The 12,128-nt window shown below is 42.5% G+C and overlaps 1 protein-coding gene across 24 annotated transcripts in view; it reads right to left on the reverse strand.

Moving 5' to 3' along the window:
- The window catches only part of LOC121916316 (chemokine-like receptor 1), a 57,697-nt gene that overhangs the window by 5,520 nt on the left and 40,049 nt on the right, over positions 1-12,128 (reverse strand). For 6 of the 24 annotated variants that reach the window (XM_042441258.1, XM_042441259.1, XM_042441256.1 and 3 more), the window contains 4 exons: positions 7,926-8,180; positions 7,301-7,391; positions 6,284-6,410; positions 3,576-3,629 (listed from right to left, as the gene is read on the reverse strand). The gene's annotated coding sequence lies outside the window, so the exon portion shown is untranslated. Of the gene's footprint in view, positions 1-827; positions 1,229-3,575; positions 3,630-6,283; positions 6,411-7,300; positions 7,392-7,456; positions 7,824-7,910; positions 8,181-8,685; positions 8,742-8,768; positions 8,853-11,530; positions 11,666-12,128 lie in introns of those variants that run through there. The other 18 variants (XM_042441249.1, XM_042441251.1, XM_042441248.1 and 15 more) reach the window with 14 other exon arrangements.

Here is a 12,128-nt window from a genome sequence, read left to right on the forward strand (position 1 = left end):
AGTACTTACTGAGTGCACTGAAGTCACAACACAATCCTGGCCAGTATCTAATCCCAGTATTTTAAATGCTGTATGCAAAATTGGAAAGCAGTTCACTGCTGCCCTAAATGTCTTCTAACTGCTTATTTTCCTGCACAGAAATTTTCCTTTTCTGAGGTTTAAAATAACTAGACATTCAGTTTCTTCAAAGCAAACCTGCATTTATTTTGCCTTCATATGCACCAAAATTGCAGACAGCAAGTATCTTTAACAGGCTTCTTGCATGGTTTAAGAAAGTCCTTTTGTTTTTGGACTAAAACACCCAGAATCCCCCAGCTAACCTGGTCACCAGGGATTCTGGGATTTGTCACTACTGGCTGGAAGGTACTGAGAGATCTAGTCCTCACCCCCCAAAAGGGAACTTTTCCAAACTCTGCTTCTTATTACAGTAGGAGCTCATAAAACATAACTACACTGAAGTATCAGGTTACAGCTAGGACATGGAAATTGGAGCCTTCCAGATATTTTTGATGTTTGACTATAGTTCCCATAATCCCTGGCCTTTGCTGTTTAGGATCTAAGGGACTTGTAGTCCAAATTGTCTGGATGATAGCAGGTTATCTATCCCATGACTATCCAGGAAGATCTGGGTTCAAACCTTCCTTAGCCATGAAGCTTGCTGGTTGACTTTGGAGCAATCCTTCAGACTAATCCACCTCACAGGGTTGTTGTAAAGATAATAAAGGAGGGAGCTATCCATACAGTTCTGAGCAACTTTGAAAGGAAGAGAGGAGAAAGATGTCATAATCATGCACACAAATCCTGAAAGGCTGTCAAATCCTACTTACCGTCCCAAAGCAGAGGCTGCAAAAGGGAAACCTTTTAGACCTCCGCTTTGTCCAGATCTATCGGCTCTTCTCCTAGTGGCTTCAGCCTCCAAACCTTCACTTCTAGAGTTGTTTGGAAACACTAGTCTGCCTCCAAAAAACTCTACAAGCGGATGGTCCTGTTGTAGGATAGAGAGACGCACAGGTTGGGTGTGTGTGCTCTTAAGAAAATAGAGAGTCCAGACATGTGGCTGGAAGGGAGAGTCCATTGCCCACAAACCATTGCCCAATTCAATTTTATTTTTTAGTGCCTGCGGAGAACTGGCACTGGGACCACTCCTGTGGCAGGCTTAACCCTTTATCACTTGGCCCAAACAGTGAGAGCGCACTGTTCCACGGATGTTACTCAGAATCCACTTCAAACACACCACAGTCAGGACTGACCAATTAGACCATTGCCTTGCCATTTAAGTGCACAATAAACATAAATCAATTACATGAATCTCATTTCCCCCCAGTTTCTCCAGCTTCTCAGGTACACACATTTTTGTCCAGCTGTATCTTTTGTGTACCAATGGTCCTCTTACCAGCCAGAGTTCCTGGAGTAATGGTTGTGAAAGTTGTATTCTCAATATCACCCTGCTCCACCAGTACTAAAAGTATTTAAGATATAAATTAATGGAGATTAGAATATTTATTAATTATTAATAAATATTGGAATCTGAATTAACAAATGGGTTTTTAGAGGGAAAGAAGCTAGATCCCTGCTCCCATCATTATTCATAGCACTGTTGCCTTTTAACCTTTAGATAAGTCAATGACAAACAGTCATTGATGGAGATGGGAGAGGGAGAACTTTACTAATCTGAACTACAGCTTCAAGAATCCCCTAGGGACTTGGGAGTTATAACCCAACAAGTAGTACTTCCTTGGATGCATCTGCATTGCAGAACTCATGCAATTTGACACTGCTTTAACTGCCATGGCTCAGTGTGATGGAATTCTGGGAATTGTAGTTTTGTGAGATACACAGGCCCGTTCTGCACAAGCAAAAAGTACATACTAGGGTTACGAAAAGGCATCCCTTCCGGACGCCCTAATCCTAATACGTACCTAGTACATACAAAATGGTGGCGCCCTATACACATGAGTGCCGCCATTTTGACGTCGCGGACGCTTAGCGTCCGCAAGTCATAGCTCCCTTATGACGACACAAGTGCGCCATTGGCAACTTGCAGCGTCATAAGCGCGCCGCCAAAAGAAGCCTCTTTTGGGGGCTTCTTTTTTGGCCATCGGGAAGCCTTGCCGTTTGGAGGCTGAGGCTTCCTGGTGGCGGAAACGGAGGCGCCGGCAGACCACCCTTTTGGGGTGGTCTGTAAAGCGCTACAGTCTTGTGTTGAAGAGCACTTTGGTGCCACAACAAACTGCAAATGCCAGGATTCCATCACATTGAGCTATGGCAATTAAAGTGGTGTCAAACTGCATTATCTCTGCAGTGCAGATGGAGCCCTGGTTCTGGGAGGGAAGCCCTAGGAGTGTTTTATTCTCTTCCCAGGATACGAATAGTCCCAGAATCTATTAGTTCAAGAAATGGGATATGAACTCAAGCCCAATGCAGAGGAAGAAGTCAGAATGCTCCAGAATCTTGAATTCTATTTCTAGCCGGTTCGCCATTGTTAACTAAACTGCTTACATTAGTGGTCAACCAATGCGAATGGAATAAGTAGGAACAGATGGATAGCTGCAGCAGCTACTTCTGTGATTTAAAAAAAAAACCACAAGAGATTTCTTTCTGGTCACAGATGTGCATCTTGCAAGTGTTTCTGCCTTCGTGTGAAAATTAAAATAGGAAAGAAAGAAAGAAAAACTTTGGTTGTTAAAAAGAAGAAGATAAATTCAGCATCGATGCCTGAGATCTTCTTCGCAGAAGAAGGCAGCAATGCCTGGCAGTTAGAGCGAGGGCTGTTTGCCAGGAAACTTTGGGTTCCCTTGCCAAGCCTCCACTTGCAAACAAAGCAATTAGAGAGGCCACAAACTCCTGAGTGTTTGTAACCTCAAGCCACAGTCACAACAACAAAACCAGGCTGCCCAGGAATGAAGGGGTAAGTGGTGCCCCTTGAAGATCTGTAACCAGGATGGCTCAACAGTTGCATTATGTGTTGTTTTTAAAGTGGGGAAAATAAATCATTCAGAAAATAAATACATAAAAAAAATTCCAGACAAATCAAACCTTTAGCAATTTGCTGACCTTGGGGAAGTTCCCAGATATTCAGCACCAGCTTTGGGCTTTAAGATAAACAGCAAACCACTAGCCACAAAGCTAACATTCCCAAGGTTCAATTCAACAGATAGATTTTTTGCTAAGGAGGTACGGGTAGCAGATGAATAATGGATAATGGTGGGATCATCCTGAACCAATATTATTCTAACCCAGCACATTGGGAATGCTTGGTGACCATGAGGAAGGAGGAGGAGAAGAATATGAAGAGAAGGAGAGTAACAGCTGAGTGAAAAGACAGCAACAATTTGATGATGGTGATGATGATGATGATGATGATGATGGTGATGAATTTCCATGTATAGCTTGCCTTTCTCCCAATAATGGGATTCAAGGTGGCGAACATTTTCAGGACAATACAGATTTTAAAACCCGACAAAAACTTTGATAAAAGCACAATTATAAAAGTTAATTAAAAAGTAATTCAACCTCTTACAAAGTTAACATGTTAAACATTGAAGGATTAACGTTCATTAAAAGATTATACAAACCATCAAAGTGCACGGCACATCATCTTGGATGTGATCTTTGATTACGCCACTAACCTGAAAGGATAAAGAAAAGATGTCTGTAATGGCTCTATGCGGTTGCCTGGAGGCACATATTACTCCCCAAAGGTGAGTGACTGTTGACAGATCCATGGCAAAGGCATTATAGTCAGGTGCACCAGAGGGCACTGACGTCAATGGACCATTCGATCAGAACCTAGAAGACCAAGATGCAGAATGGGCACCTAGATACAGCAGTGGCTGTGTGGCATGGCTGTCTCTATTCTGGATAAGGGAAGCTAAAAGTGACTGTTCATAGAATCATAGAGTTGGAAGAGACCACAAGGGCCATCCAGTCCAACCTCCTGCCATGCAGAAACTCTCAATCAAAGCATACCCAAGAGATGGCCATCCAGCCTCTGTTTAAAGATCTCCAAGGAAGGAGACACCACCACTCTCTGAAAGAGTGTGTTCCACTGTCGGACAGCCCTTACTGTTAGAAGTTCCTCCTAATGTTGAGGTGGAATCTGTTCCTGGAGCTTGCATCCATTGTACCACATTCTAGTCTCTGGAGCAGCAGAAAACAAGCCTGCTCCCTCCTCAATATGATGTCCTTTCAAATATTTAAACAGCGCTATCATATCACCTCTTAACCTTCTCTACTTGCATGTCAGTGGAGTGAGGAATCAATACTGGGTTGCAGTCCAAACTGTTCAGCAGCAATCCAAGGTTGTGGTACAGGTTTCTTTGTTAGCTCCTATAAAGTTCTAAGTAAACCCTGGAGCAGATTCTCTGCCCCAGTGACATGGAAGCAACCAGACACCACCCTTAGACACCCCTGGTCCTGGTCTCTTCCTTTTTCTCATAGTAGTCATTTCTTCCATCCAGTCGCCAATTAGAACCATAGAAGTATACAAACACCCCGGCCTAGTCCAGCCCATACCTGTCTGTTCTGGGTTCCCTGGCTCCACAAAAGTTGTTTTCCATGATGTGGTAACAACCAACATCTCTATACTATTATTATTGGCATAGACCATAATTAGAGAGTTCTAGTGCTGAGAAAGCACAGGGAAAGGAAGCGTAAGGGGGGGCTTCCCGTTTTCCTGCTGACAATTCTGAATCCGAACCTCTTACAAGCACCACATCCCATTGTATCCCCCTGTGCCTTCCTGACGGCTCCATTTTGGGTCCCACATTTGACAGTACTGGATTTTTGTTCTGGTTTAAAGATCTCTTTCTCTCTTATGCAATCATCTCCTCCCTCCTAGTTTACAAGGAAGCCAATGTTTCTTTATGAGCAACCAACACTCAGTTACTCTAGTCTTGTATATAACAAGCAAAAGGTAATAAAAGAGAGGGGAAAGAAAAGGGAATAGCATGGGCCAAGGGTTAAAGGCCTTGTGAAACTACAAATCCCAAGATTCGATAGCATGGGCCTACAGCAGTTAAAGTGCTGCCAAACTGCATTATTTCTATAATGTAGATGCAGCCTTAGAGTGAGTACCACCTACTCATAAAAGAGTCGTCCCTTGTGTATTGCTACACACTGTTCCAGGTGTATCTCCTTTGAGGTTCAAACTACATATCACAAAATGTTTCTGAATTCTTTCCTTTGTGTGAGATTCCTTTTTAATCCCATTCAGCCTAGATATTGTCTTATGAGAGCCCCTTGGCTCTTGCGCAGTTCACAGTCACTGCCCTCAAGCTTCTTTTTCATCTACACAGGAGAAATAATATGATGGATTATATTCAGTATTCCTGCCTCTGAAAGATGCCACCATCCAATGCCTGCATCCCAGACTTCCTCAAAGATGTCACTCCTCAGAGTTGCATTTTGGAAGATACCAGGAGATGGAATGGAGTCTTGCAACATTGGATGCATCATGGGATCTTATTCTCTTTCCCCTTGCAACTCAAAAGGCAGCTTTGGAAGGGCAAGCTGAACTATGAAAAGAAAAAGGGTTAAGCAGCTTTCTGCTCATCCATTCACCATTCTTCTGCTTAGGTACAGCATGCCCCAGGCTGCTTTGAGTTTTTCGGTTCCTTTGCATTTTTATAGCAGAAGGCAGGTTCACACTGCAGGACTATCTGAACGACCAAATTGCAGTACTGCAACAGAATTATCCACTTCTCATATTTCATTCATGGAAGATGAGAGAGAACAGGCCATCATGCAGAAAGACAACAGGCAAACCCTGCTGTGAGTAGGACTCATGCTGGAAGCCCTTGATGTGCAACTCATTGCAAACCTATCCATTCTCATGCTGGCACCATTTGGAAATTGTCTCTGCTAAGTGATTTATGCAACAGCTAGGTGTTTGGCGGTGCTCTCTGCAGCTACTAGGCCCTGAGGATATGCTTCTCTCTCGCACGCTTGCAAAAAAGAGACAAGACTTGATCATAACTTGGCTCATCATTACTAAATGCACCAGTGCCATTATATCTACTGCTCAGACTAAAAACAGCACCCACATAGATGCCAACAATCCTTGCCCATCTATGGCCAGAATTTTGTTGATGCTTGATTCACTGAGTGAATGAGTCTTGCTTTCCTCCCAAGCATGGGATTCAAGGCAGCTTACAATACATTTTAAAAGGTTAAAGTAAAACATTAGTTTACAAAAGTTAAACAAGAATTATATCACATTATTTTTTTAAAATAATAATAATAATAAAAAACAGTTAAAAACATTTGTTCTATGCCCACTTACTTGGGAGTAAGCTGAACACACTGAAGACACTTGTAAGTAGGCTTTATGGTTGTTAAGAATGTTCCGATTTAAGGATATTTCAGTGAAAATGAATGGGGAAAGTAATTTGCCCTCCTTCTGCAAGTACCTGCAGGTAAGCAAAATGAATATCAACCTGAGTGTTAATGTTGACTCTCACACATGTATCTTAAAAATAGGCTCCAGGGTACTGGAGCTTCCACACTGAAAACGATAGGTGCCATTCATATCCATAGGTCTACTCTGTTGGGACTCTGTGTCGAACCACTGAACTGTGTTGTAACAGCTGTGGTTTTTCCAAGCCTGTAATGAACTGTTGTACTCCATAACACTACACCCGGTCCCATATAAATCAGTGCAGGACCAAATCATTGACTGCAACTCATAAAAAGGCAGTGATGGAGGCAACGTGTGACAGAGAAGGGCTGGGAGCTCAAGAGTGGTGCTGCAAGCCTACCTCCCCTATCTTCATTCATTCATCTGTGAAATGTCAGAGGTATGCCTTAGGCATGCTGACACATTTCCTGAGTGGCAACAGCTGCCAGAGAGGAGGATGTGGTTGACCCCAAGCCAGTTGTGGCTGAACATCAAGGAGCTCTGAAGTTCCAGCAGGCTCACCCTGGATCCAACTCAGTTCGCAGTGATGCTCTCCCGTCTCAACCTCTTCCTTCCTCTCTTTCGCTCTCGCACACATACACACACATTGTTGACCACTAAATCATACTAGCCGCAATGCAACTGCCCTGCAAAGGCTGAAGAGTTACTTTTTTTACAGACACACACACACATATATAAAGTGATTTGTTGTCTAATTTGTTAGGAAACCCCTCAAAATAATTAGTTGGTAGTAATGTTACAGAGAGATCTACTCATTGGTTGTGTCACTCCTTGCTTTTTCATTACCATTTGTCCAATTCCAGTGGCTGGCAGATTAAAATAATAATACTAACTGTTCTGAGCTGTGCCAGAGACTAACTTGAAAGTGATATTCATTATTACCCTTCAAAGCATCCTTTGCCCCTTGTTGTATTGTTATAGCGAGAACCACTTGTTATATCATTTTTGGAAATATAATGTCTCTGCACCTTCCCTGCAAAATAATAATAATAATAATAATAATAATAATAATAATAATAATAATCAGATATAGGTAACTGATACTTGTAACATGTTATGCCTGGGCTCTTCTGTCTCATTGACTGCAAGCAGAAGGTGATCACCATTTTGAATACCATGGCCTGGAAAGATTGTGCCTTGAGAATAAAGGCCACTATTGCTCCCGTGCCTTCATCAGCTTTATAGAGTTCTTCCACATGCAGAGTCCAGGCTTCAGTCCTATGCCTCAGATATTAGGAATGCAGGGCCCTTCAAATAGGTTTGGAATGTGTCTCCCAAAAAGTATTATCCGGCAAAGGATCATAGGAGTTGCAGTCCAACCTCATTCAAAAGGCTATATCCTTATCCCTGCTACACATTCTTAGCTAGTACTTAGCTGGTGGCTCTGGTTGCTTCTCTAATAGTCTCTCAGATATTGGTATCATACGATTACAGCTACTGAAGTAGGTTCAGGATTTGGAGTAGCTGATCTCCCAGACTGGGTAAAGCATACCAGTTCAGAACACACCCAAGAGTCCTTTGCCAGATGACGACTTGCCAAACTCTGCAGAAAACTATCATCTAATTGTTGGTTCTGTGATGTGGGAGATTCATGATAAGGAATTCCAACTATTTCTCCTAAAGGCAAAAAATAGCAGTGGAGGAGAACATGTACTTGTTGAATTTCTGTCTGCCAAGGAGCTGTTAAAGAAACAGAAGTTCCAATGGAGGTAGGATCACTACGGGTTTGAGTTTTGCAAACATCTGAAGCAGTTTACCTGCCCTGCAAAAAATATAAAAATACTTAGATTCAGAACTGGATGCACATGATTGTATATACAGTTACATATGAGAGGCAGCATGGTGTAATGGTTGGAGTACTGGGAGGGGACTTGGCAGATCTAGAGTCTAGTCTCCACTGAGACAAAAAACTCAGTGAAAGAGCTTGGAATAATCAAACCTCACACAATTGTGAGGTTTGATTACTCATTATGGAAAAGGTGAATACGGTGTAACTGATAAATAAAGTTCATCCAACTTTTCTTATCCTGTGCATCAGAGAAATGCAGGCTACTACCTTTCAGTGTTTTAAGAAAAATCATTTGCCAACTGGACTGATTCTTCCTTCCCAGGCCATCTTGTTTTCCATGTGGATAAAGGAAAAAGTAGTGAAAGATTCATCTCTTTTCCACCTGCCTGGTCATTGGCCTGTGTGGAATCCTAGTGGCCTTTGGTTACCAAATATTACATCAAATATAGCTATAAATGTAAGAATTATGTACACATACCAGGGTGCTCTGAATGGGCCACAGCTGTATTCAGGTATTTCAGACTTTGGCCCATCGTTCACAGGCTCCCTATGCAATCTTACCTTCCTTTCCAACAACTTTGTATTTTGGAAGGAACTAGAGTGGTGTGAATGTTGGACTATGACTCTAGAGGTCTGGGTTCGATTCCCTACTTGGCCACGATACCCACTGAGTGACCTTGGGCAAGTCACACACTCTCAACCTCAAGGAAGGTAATGGCAAACCTCTTCTGAATAAATCCTGCCAAGAAAACCCCATGATCTTAGGATCTTAGGATCTCTGTAAGTTGGAAACAAGTTGGAAACAAATTGACGGCACACATAAACAACCAATGGACCAAACTTTTATTCCCATGCAAAGCAGACCTTCTGCAATAATTTATGATTTCTTTAAGGAGTGACTGACACGTAAATTGGAATTAAATCTGATTTAGCCCTTGAGGGTTTTTTTTTTGGGGGGGGAGAGTATTGGGCAACCTAAGACAATGGGGGGAAGAACTGGGATTTATTTAATAAAGAAGAGAAAAAAAGAGTACAAAGCAAGAGGAACTGACTTGATTATACAGTTTAAGGTCAATACAACTGAAGTTAAGCCTCTAAACCACAAAGTCCAAAATGAAGTCCAATAATCAAGTGATCCACAGGGGACCAATTTGAGACTCTCTCTTATCCCCAGCCACATTATACTCCGCTGGCATTCAGATGTAGACCTCTGTCTGTCATTCCCTTGGCTCTAGAACTGCTGCTGGATGATTGCTGCAGGAGGGCAGAGAGAAGACCTCCTCTTCTTTGGATGGTTTCTCTGCAGACTGCATTCTCACCACAATCACATTAGTTAATGAAAATAGAAACATACTGGTTTGAGAGCAGCCATCGTCACACTTCTCCACAATAGCACAACTGCAGCTATTTCTCCCATCGCACTTTCTTTCACTCTCCAACTTAACCTCAATTCCCTGACCCATGCCCTACCCAGCATGCCTTTTGGAGGATTTTATATTTTATATTTATTTTTAAAGCAATTTTGGAATTACGTTAATGCAATTTAAGTTTTTTTTTTAAAGAATAGATGAAAATAATAAAGGAAATCTGCAAAGAAAAGGAGGGACAGGAAGAAAGCATGCTGAAACTCTGTGATTGCCAATACTACAAATGTCATGACAGCAGCATTTCACACCTGAGGGACTGCTGCACAATTGGGTTGCCAGATCAGAACTCCACACCCTGAGATTTCAAAGCCAGAACATGAGACCTAGAGATGCCACCACTGATGCCATGGGGACAGCCCCTGGCGATATCAATAAGTACGATGTGTTAGGCACCGAACACAATTGCACAAAGTATGCAATTCAAATTAAAAAAAAAGAAATGAGATGCTAAATATTCATCATGGAAACCTCGTATCCAGCAAGAGGGGTGCAAGGTATGCTAACACCATAACCCATCAGCTGTTGGCCCAGAGCAAGTTTCCAGGTGGAACAGGGCAAATATAGTGCCAGTCTCTGCCACATTAAAAGACTGTCAGTCTCCCACATCAGATGGCTGCTGAGCAGCACTGGCACAACCATGTGTGAACCTGGTGCTGAAAACTGCATTGCTTTGAGTGGCCATCAGATGGCACCTGGAACTTAGCATAACACAACTCCTATCAATCATAGCACTGCTATTATATGGATAGCCCTAGGGCTGATGGTGAGGTAGTGGGGGACCAAGAGTCCAAGAGTCAAGACTCCTGGGTTGTTAGATTCCTGGCTCTTCAAACGAAGTCGGATTCAGGCCTTCCAGGGAAGAGAGCATCCAGCAGGCCTTCGACTGGAATTGAGCCCCCAGTTTCTATAGTAACCAAGGACCAGGGCAGGCCTCAGCTATTCAGTTCATCCCAAGATATTCAGACCCTGACTCATTTTAGCTTCATTGCTAATGCAAGGCATAAGTCTAGCTGCTTCTGGGAGTCACTTCGGTAGCAAAGGGCTTGGAATCATTGGGGATCAAAAGAGGAAGGTCAGGTGTTTGGGGGACTTCAGGTCCTAAGGGAAGAGGAGCTGAAGACCATGCTGATGTAGGTTTACCTCCAGTGTTAGTCTCAGCTAGAGTATACCTATTGAATCAATAGATTGTCCCTGTGTATTGACTTACTAAGTTACCACTGATTCCATGTGACTACTCTCTTTGGGAGTAATGATTCAGATTCAGGCTATAAGCTCCTATTTTCTTCTCTAGGATTGATTCTAGAAGGCCCTTTTTGGAAGTGGTTTCAGAGGTGATTAAATCCAAGAGTATTTGGGGGGGGGGGGATAAAACAGCATTTTTATAGCAAGGCCTATTCAAGGAGTACACAAAGAATCAACACAATAAAAATAACAAGAAAGGATTGCAAAGATCTGACAACATGTCTGAGGGATATGATGGGGTGGGAAACACTCATTTCTAACGTCACAACCCATGCCACAAGCAAGCTGTCCACAAATGAAATGAAATGGGGCAGTTTTCTGTCAATGTTTTTAAAGCCAGGAGAGCACTAGAACTAGATAGGAAACATCAAGAAGCAGTATTAAATGGTGTGATATTAATGGGTATAAACCACCAGTCTTGATGAGTCCATTACTGTATTGGAGTTTTTAAAACCCCAAATGTTTGTTTGTTCTTCTTCCTCTTTCAATATCAGCAACAAGAATATATGTTTTCCTGCCATTATTCCCCAAAGGCATTCTTTTGTCCAATACTTCTCAGGCCGTGTGTTGTGTGGATGACTGGCCATTATCTTTCCAGGGATCAGTTATATATATCTTTCTATTGGTTACAACTTTTGCTTGCCGGAAACTCACCATGGAATGGCAATGGATGGCTTGCAAACCAGGACCAGTCCACCATATCCTCCAACTGTCTCAGTTCTTCAGGGACAGTCCCAATTAATCCTCTGCCATTCCACTTATTCAGCTGCTTTTAAATGCATGTTTTAGCTGTGCAAAAAAGAAAGAGCGTAAAGTTCAAGCACTGGGCTAGATCTCGGGGAGACCAGGTTCAAATTCCCACTCAACCATGGAGAATCAAGTGAAATAGTATAGTCTTAGCTGTAGTCCTAAGGGATGTGCAGCTAGGATGGATGCAGCTTGCTCCACAGACAAGGTGCGGCTGTACAGAAAACACTGCCAAGTTTCCCCATCAGCTTAGGCTCCAAAGTGATGAGATCTACAACAGGACTACTGCTGGAGATCTTAGATATCACGCAGGCTCACTCGATAACATGGAGCCTTTTTCCTTCCTTCACTATTTTTCTTGATTCCTTTATCTTCTCTAGTCTATTACGGTGCTTGAAACCAGGCTTCCTCAGTCAGCAAGGAAGCATTTCAGTTGCTAGCCTAAGTCAGCCTGTCTTGTAGTTAATTACTAGCATAGAATAGAATCCCATAAACTAGGAACTGA

Source organism: Sceloporus undulatus, chromosome 9 (genome assembly GCF_019175285.1).
Source record: "Sceloporus undulatus isolate JIND9_A2432 ecotype Alabama chromosome 9, SceUnd_v1.1, whole genome shotgun sequence".
Taxonomy (NCBI): domain Eukaryota; kingdom Metazoa; phylum Chordata; class Lepidosauria; order Squamata; family Phrynosomatidae; genus Sceloporus; species Sceloporus undulatus.